General features: G+C 34.3%; 1 long non-coding RNA gene across 1 annotated transcript in view; it reads left to right on the top strand.

Annotated features, from left to right (window-relative positions):
- The first annotated feature begins 2,374 nt into the window (after positions 1 to 2,374).
- Positions 2,375 to 7,698, top strand: part of LOC117110535 — an 8,694-nt gene continuing 3,370 nt past the window's right edge. Inside the window, exons 1-2 of the long non-coding RNA XR_004445713.1 lie at positions 2,375 to 2,485; positions 7,289 to 7,457. This is a non-coding gene — a long non-coding RNA (uncharacterized LOC117110535). The remainder of the gene's footprint in view (positions 2,486 to 7,288; positions 7,458 to 7,698) is intronic.

The raw sequence follows: 7,698 nt of genomic DNA, 5'->3' as shown, positions 1-7,698 counted from the left end.
TGTCCATATAATGACTCATTTCTGATATGGTTGTTCTCATCAACTTTGGCATTCAATGCTGTTTTCAAGAGTTGTGCCGTTGAGTCTATTGGCAATTGTATTGGTGATCGTCCACGTCTCAGTACCGTAAAAGTACTGTTTCTATGGTGACTCTAAAGCTTTCTTTTCAATTCCAATCTCCACATCTTTTTCATCTTGTACATTGCCAAGCAGGCATGACTTGCTTTTCTCTTTATTATGTCATTTTCAGTACATCCTAGATGGCTTCCTACATACTTTAAATCGTTTACTCTTTCTAATTTTCCTTTCGGTTGTCATATATTTTGTTTTTTTAGAGTTTAGAGAGAGTCCAACATCTGCTGCAGTTTCTTCAGTTCTTTTATGTACTGTAGTTCTGGGCTTGCTTGAGTGTTAGATGTTAAAACAATATCATGCGCAAAGTGCAAATCGGTGATGGTTCTTGGACTGTGTTTTCTACTTTTGCATTTTTCTAGAGTTAAACCTACTTCCTCCTTCTTCCCTTAAATGCTTTCCTCAAGGCGTAGTCCAAAACAACTTCAAAGAGATATGGAGCCAGTGGGTCTCCCTGTAGGACCCCCGAGGTTATGCTAAAATATCAGTTGGGCCATCTGGTGAAATGAGGTTTAGTTAAAATCTATAAATATCACCAGTAATGGAAGATTGTTTCCCTTTACCTCTTCGTTCTCCTCACAGCCAGTATGTGGTTTACAGTATGGCCTATCGTGAATCCATTTTGATTTATTCTTAGGTGAGCATCTAGCAGAGTCCGGATTCTGTTAAGTAGCAGTTTGTAAAAAAGATTTGCAAAAATTGATGTTAAGCTAATGCCTTTATAGTATTCAGGTTTACTTAGGTCTACAGATTTTGGGATAGTTAAAATGTTGGACATCTTCCATAGGTCTGTGATATTTCCATTTAGTACTTGGTTGCAGAAATATAGAATATCTTCTACAGCACATCTTTTAATAACTTTATGAGTAAACCCATCTTCTCCACAGCAGTTTCCCTCAACAAGCTTTGTTCCTCCATAATGAATTGACCCTCGTTTATTTCAAGATCATCAAACACATTTTCTATTTCTTCGGGTTGTCCCTAGTCAACACTTTCTTCTTGTTCCCCACCTAGTAATTTGCAGAAATGGTCATACAATAATATATTTAAAATAAAATAAAATAAAAAATAAAATATATGTATTTGTTCGTTTGTCCTTTTATCCGTCAACCCATTTACCATAGAAAACATGCGCCATAAAACTATCAATTTCTTCGATGTACGTACATTCTGCATTATCCATTGAGTCGTTTAAATAATAATTTTTCTTTCAGATTGCATGTGCAGTTGTTAGCGTTCTTCTTCACTTCACTGTGCTGAATACTTTCACCTGGATGTTTGGTGAGGCGGTGTACTTGCTTTTCAAAGTTTCCACATCAGCTCCTAGCCAACACAACCGACTTCGAAATTACATGGCAGTATGCTATGGTATTCCCCTTATCATCGTTGCCATTTCTTCAGCTGGATTCTCATCCGGATACAATTATGATGGCATGTAGGTTACTGATTAATGTATAATGCTGGAGACACAGGGGTTGGGCAAGTGTGTGTTGGGGGGGGGGGGTAGGCATATGAGAGAGCTGCCCCACCCCTCTGCGTCGCGCAAGATAAGAAACAATTTTTCATGGAGGGAAAATCCTAAACTGCCATAGTTTTAGGAAGTCCGTCTCTATTACCGATACATTTTGAGTGACGCCCGAGACACCCACTTCGCTCTCGTCACAGATCACCTCCCCCTCCCATTGAGGACATTAGACACTATGTCAGGCAAATCCACGCACCACCTCTAGCGTATTGTATTGTTAAAATGCATGTATTAACGTGTGAGTGAGCCTGAAAGGCATCACTACAAAAAATACTGTATGGTATAGGATTTTGTAATTAAAAAAGATGACATATTTTAATGGATGGCGTACACATTGAGATATCTTCTTTATCTCAATGTTTTAAAAAAGAGACAGTAACAATGAACATATTTTGATCTTTTCAAGTTGTTGGCTTAGTCAGGAAAGAAGAATGATATGGGCATTCGTAGCACCAGCGATTTGCATTGCTATGGTAAGTACTGTTTGAGTAATATAACTTACATAAACATTCTTTGATAGATCTAAGGATTAATTTCGCAATTTTGTGTATGTTTTTTGACTACTAAGTTATTTGATTTTAATAATTTTATTAATAATATTTTACAAAAGTAAGTTAGTGTAACCTTTATGTAATAATGCGTATACTCCAGATTCTCTTTTTAATGACAAACACATTTACCTTTATGTAATGCTGTACACATTTTAATGATTTTTTTTCTTAAGGTTAACACTGGAATAATGTGCATTGTTTTGAGAACCATTTACAAACGAGCCGGTAATATGGTAGGAAAGCCAGCGGCAGAGAGGACCAAGTTTAAACAATTGAGGTAATTTGCAATAAACAAAATGGATAAATAATAATAATAGTAGTCGAATAGGAACAAGATGCTTATAAAAGTACGATTACACAAAGTAGAAACGTGTGCGTTGATATTACTGACAAAAAATATTTTAATTCGAATATTTCGAGCTCTCCGGTGCTCTTATTGAGCAATACCACGTATGATTTAAAAGCCTACACAAATTTATTCCAGTCGACACTTTGCAAGGCCACTTGTCTTGAATGTATATGACCTTGGTATTATTTATTTATTTATTTTTTATTTTCAAACAATTGTCCGTCCGTCAGGAATGCTTCGTTCCCACTTACAGACGAAAATTGCAAAAATCATTAAAAATATAATAAAAACTATGAAAACATAAGATATGAAAACATTTTAAATTATTATTATTATTATTACTATAATTATAATTAATATTGCTAATATTGCTATAAATATTTAAATTACTTAAAATTACAATTAAAATTTCGTTTAAAGTACACTCAGAATATTTACAAATTACACTTAGAACACTCAACACTAGTAAGAAATATAATTATTCAGATGACATTTCAACATATTTGAAGAATTATTATTATTATTATAACTCCAGCTGAAATACACGGAGAGGCAGCGATGGGAATTAAACCGGGGACCTAGAGATCTCCACAGTTTAGCGCACACACAGTGGCAACCACCAGATTAGCCGACTGAGCTAAGCTGCTCTCTCATTCGTCCCAAATTGTGAAAGCCAAATTCCCGGATAGCTTGTAGTGCAGGACAGGCAGATGATTTTGACGTGTGTACTAGTTAGCTAAAACTATAACGCATGTACAAGGATGCGGGTGTACAAATTTATCGCCATGCTCAATATGAAAACTAAGAGGCTTCGACAGGTTTAGGACACTGTTAATACCTAATTTCGGGAGGAAATGTGGAATTTCCGGAAGACTGGAAGAAACCAAAATTCTTTGAGACTCCAGGGCAATCCGGAAGACTTGGGAGCCCTGCAGTCTGGATTTTTCTTAGTGTAGCTCACTGTATCTAGTGGCGTAGGGGAGACTGATAGAGATAAAGGAGCGCCGATAAGATGCGATCTAACGCCAGTATTCTTAAAACGAACTTTAGTCGAACTTCGAACTAGAACTTCATTTAGTCTTACTTGCAACTTCAACTTGAATTTGTATTCACAAACAACGTAGTAGAAGTTCTAACTACGACTAAATCAAGTCCTAGTTGTAGTTCAGCTGAAGACGACTGGCAAGCAACAACTATCAAACTAACCAATAAAAAGAGCTAATTTTAATAGCAGACGAAATTTTAGAGATCCGGTAACGCGGAAGAATATTAAACTGCCGTCTGTCTTTCAAAAACATATTTCCTCATAATTCATAATCCCCTACTCTTTGGAAAATAGTAGGGGATTGTCTCCCGGTGTACTGCCCAATCACCACAAGAAGGACCCCGATGGAAATAAGTCTTCTTCTAGACTTTCGTGGGCTATCCTTGGTGTTTACACCGAATAAATCCAGTCCAATCCAATCCGAGACTTTTCGGTGACGTATTCCTTCAGATGTTGTAAAGAAGGAATTTCTAACCCCTACTCACAAAAGTGCCACGCGTAAATTAGTTCGGCACCACTCTCCAGTATCTTGTCCACCGTACAGTGGCGGACAGCCGCCTAAAGAAATATTTCGATAACTCTTGCTGTCCTGATAAAGATAGCAGGAGCTATCAAAATATTCGTTCTATTTTGTTATATTTTTAAGTTTGTTCCGTATTATATATATGTATGTATATATACATACATATACGTATATATACATATACATATGTATATATACATACATATATATACATATAATAATTATATATATTATTATTGTATAATTAGATAATTTGTACATTTGATTAACTCAACCAGTGTTCTTACCTTTTACATTGTTTATTCCCTATCAAACAACAAACAAAATCATCTCTTGATAATGCAAAGCAAGAACAATAAGATCAACACTTCAATTGCTTGATTATCATTTCTAGGTTGAGTACGTTAGCTTTTGATCAAAAGTTTAATAAAAATTGAAACGATAACATGTTTCACAATAATGAAATCTGCGCACACTATTAAGTTCGGCTTTACTCTCCGCTACCCTATCAATCCACCATACATTGGAGAAAACAAATAGGCATCCGGCCATGAGCTCCCACACCTAAATTAAAAAAATTTCAAAGTTATAAAACAAATGGAGAAAAAAAATTAGTGAAAACAATTTTTTTTTCAATTAAAGTGTTTCTTTTAGAATATAACGTTTACCTGTAATTGTTTTGCAAGAAGTTGGCTCTTCAAAATGTTTTGAATACGTTAGTTATTGCTTCAAAAACGAATATTATTATATTCCAATATGTTATAAAGATAGATAGATAGATATTATTACTACCAGCCACAAGGGGTGGTACCAGCATATATGTAGAAACTATGTAAAAAAGACATATAATTTTTGTTTTTTCCCTGACGAATTGTGCTTTTTCTCCCCGTCGGGGAATTGGTCGGGGAGAAAACAAAAAATTAAATGTATTTTTTACATATTGTTAGACTATAAAGTGGAATAAATAAGCCTTTGAACCCCTAAATAATTGTAAAAATTTTCGGGGGCTTCGCCTGCAGGACCACTTTCGAAACCTTCTAATAGAAGCTCGACCACGCCCACTTTGCTTTCGTCAGGGAAATCTGACCCCTCATCGGGAACCTCGCCCCCCCCCCCGTGTATAAGAGACAGCCGTCGGGCAAATCCTGGCGTCACCCCTGCCAGGCCCCAGTTGAAAAATCGCTTGCAGGCGTCTTTGGAACGTATTATTTTTTGATAATAAGATAGATCGTAATATGGATAATTATATATTACTTTTATATTCTCTAATTAGATAATGTATACATTTGTTTAACTCAAGAAATCATTTAGAGATTTTTTCCTTTTAAATTTATTTTCAATCAAACAGCCAATGAACTCATCTCTTGATTAAGCAAAAAATTGAACAACAGAATCAACACTTTAATTATTGGTTCTTATTTTCTATAATCTAGAACTACCACGTTAGCCTTTAATAAAAAAAAAATGGAATAATAAAATGTTTCTCACTTTTTTGAGACTCTCATTTGGTTTTCATTTTGTTTAGATTTTTCGCAAATTGCAAAATAATGTTTTTCTATTATGGAGTGACGGATTCAAAGTAGCTCATTCGGCCCATCACCCCACCCCGCCTAATTTTAAAGTTAAAAAAAATAAAGAAAATTATATTAAACTTTTAAGTCAGAGAGTGCCATTTCCGGCCATATAAAGGTGCCATAATCATAAATTTAATCAAGATCCTCTATCTCCGGTCTTTATTATATCAAATAAAATGTCAGTTTTTTTTTGCAATAATCAACTTTTTACAGGTATAATTCTAAATCTATATTTATCTGTATTTATACTTTACTATTTTTGTTGTTTTATATAGGTGTAATTTTAATGTCTGCAATACAAAACTAAATATATGTTTAAATTGTTTATCTATATATGTATTTAACCCCTTATTAAAGCAGCTGGATCTAAATTTCGACTGTATCACGATTGTTGTATTGTCGACAATAAATATTCCTTGGTTCCTTGATTCCATCTGTGATAGTCCCTACCTGAGCCCACTCTATATATCATTTCTGAGTCTGTCATATGGTGACGATTATTTAGCTTAATCTTACAGTATATTGAAGTGACCAATACAAGCTTTATATTTATTAAATATTTCTGATTTTTAGTTTCCTTTATGTTTGTTTTAGGATAATATAGATGAACCAGTAATCTTAGACATTTGATAATTACACCACACCCATCATTCTAATAATATTTGAAGCTCAAATTTATGTCGCAATTATACTTTAATTCGTTTTTGTTGACTCAATTTGTCAAATGAATCAATTTAAAAAGGTAATTGTGGCAAAGACAAGCCAAACCAGTCACTCGTCGCAAAAAATCGAATTTTAGTTATTAATACAGTGTTATGGAGCTATAAAATGGTAAAAAAATCATATAATCCGACATTTCGTTATACAGCTACAGGAGTTTAACCATACAGATGTTTTAAGAAGAATATTTCAAAAATCAGCCTTTAAAGTTTACGATTTCAGGCATTTCTTAGGCATAAACCATCACCAAATCATTAAAAAATGTTGTTTTGATATTTAAAAATGAGGAAAATAACAGCATAGCACGATGTATAGATATATAAAGGTTAGTTTAGTGCAATAAAATTGATTAAAAAATTGTTGACATTTCAGCATGTTTTGGCCATTATCTTCAATACAGGATTTTTCCGGGCATCCAAAATACTGCAAAATGTTCGTAGCTCAGCACCAACGATGATGGCGTTCACGTGGTCCAGACTCTCTTTAAGCACACTCTTTCACAAAACCTGGATACACCACTTCTTTGGCTGGCCGGAGTTTGCCTGCGAGTGGGGGGTTGAATACCAGAGGCCTACGGCTATGTAATACATTAATTGTATTAAAATGAATATGAATATCGAACATTTTCAGATTAAAATATAAATAGGATCCTATGAGAGATTCATCACTTCCTTATTTTATTTCGGCAAAGTCAGCTGCCTGAACACTTTAAACTGTTTAAACTAAAACATCTTTTAACATTTTACTTCAGAAGGCGCTCTAGAAAATTGTTCTGTGGTACCATACTATTATTGCTTCACTATTGGTTACACAACCACATAAGCCTCATTCCGTAGTCAGCTATCTCAAAATCTGATTTCTTTATACAGAAAAACTACTCGTGCTACATTTATGCTGCTACCACTCATGGGCACCACGTGGCTCTTCGGACCGTTTGCTCTCAATGCTGATACTGTATTCATTGATTACGCCTTTAACTTGCTTAACGGCTGTCAAGGAATATTCATATTCATTGTCTACTGCGTCTTTGATAATGAGGTAAAATTCACTTATTAAATTGCTTTCAGTTATTTTAAAGCAAGACAGACATTCACAAGTAGACAGGTTTTTTTTTTTTTGTTTTTTTTTTTTGTTTTTTTTTTAAATATGAGTAACTATAATAACGTCAGCGTTTGTGACTGTTGCCTTTTTTTAAATCAAATATTAATTTATATTATCTATTCAAAAGATATAATACAAGTCTCTTATACACATCTAGATGTGGATAAGAGACAGGCTT

Source organism: Anneissia japonica, unplaced genomic scaffold (assembly GCF_011630105.1).
Source record: "Anneissia japonica isolate Jap-2015-1 unplaced genomic scaffold, ASM1163010v1 scaffold3434_len466720_cov178, whole genome shotgun sequence".
NCBI classification, from domain to species: Eukaryota; Metazoa; Echinodermata; class Crinoidea; order Comatulida; family Comatulidae; genus Anneissia; species Anneissia japonica.
This window is presented reverse-complemented; position numbering and strand designations above follow the sequence as displayed.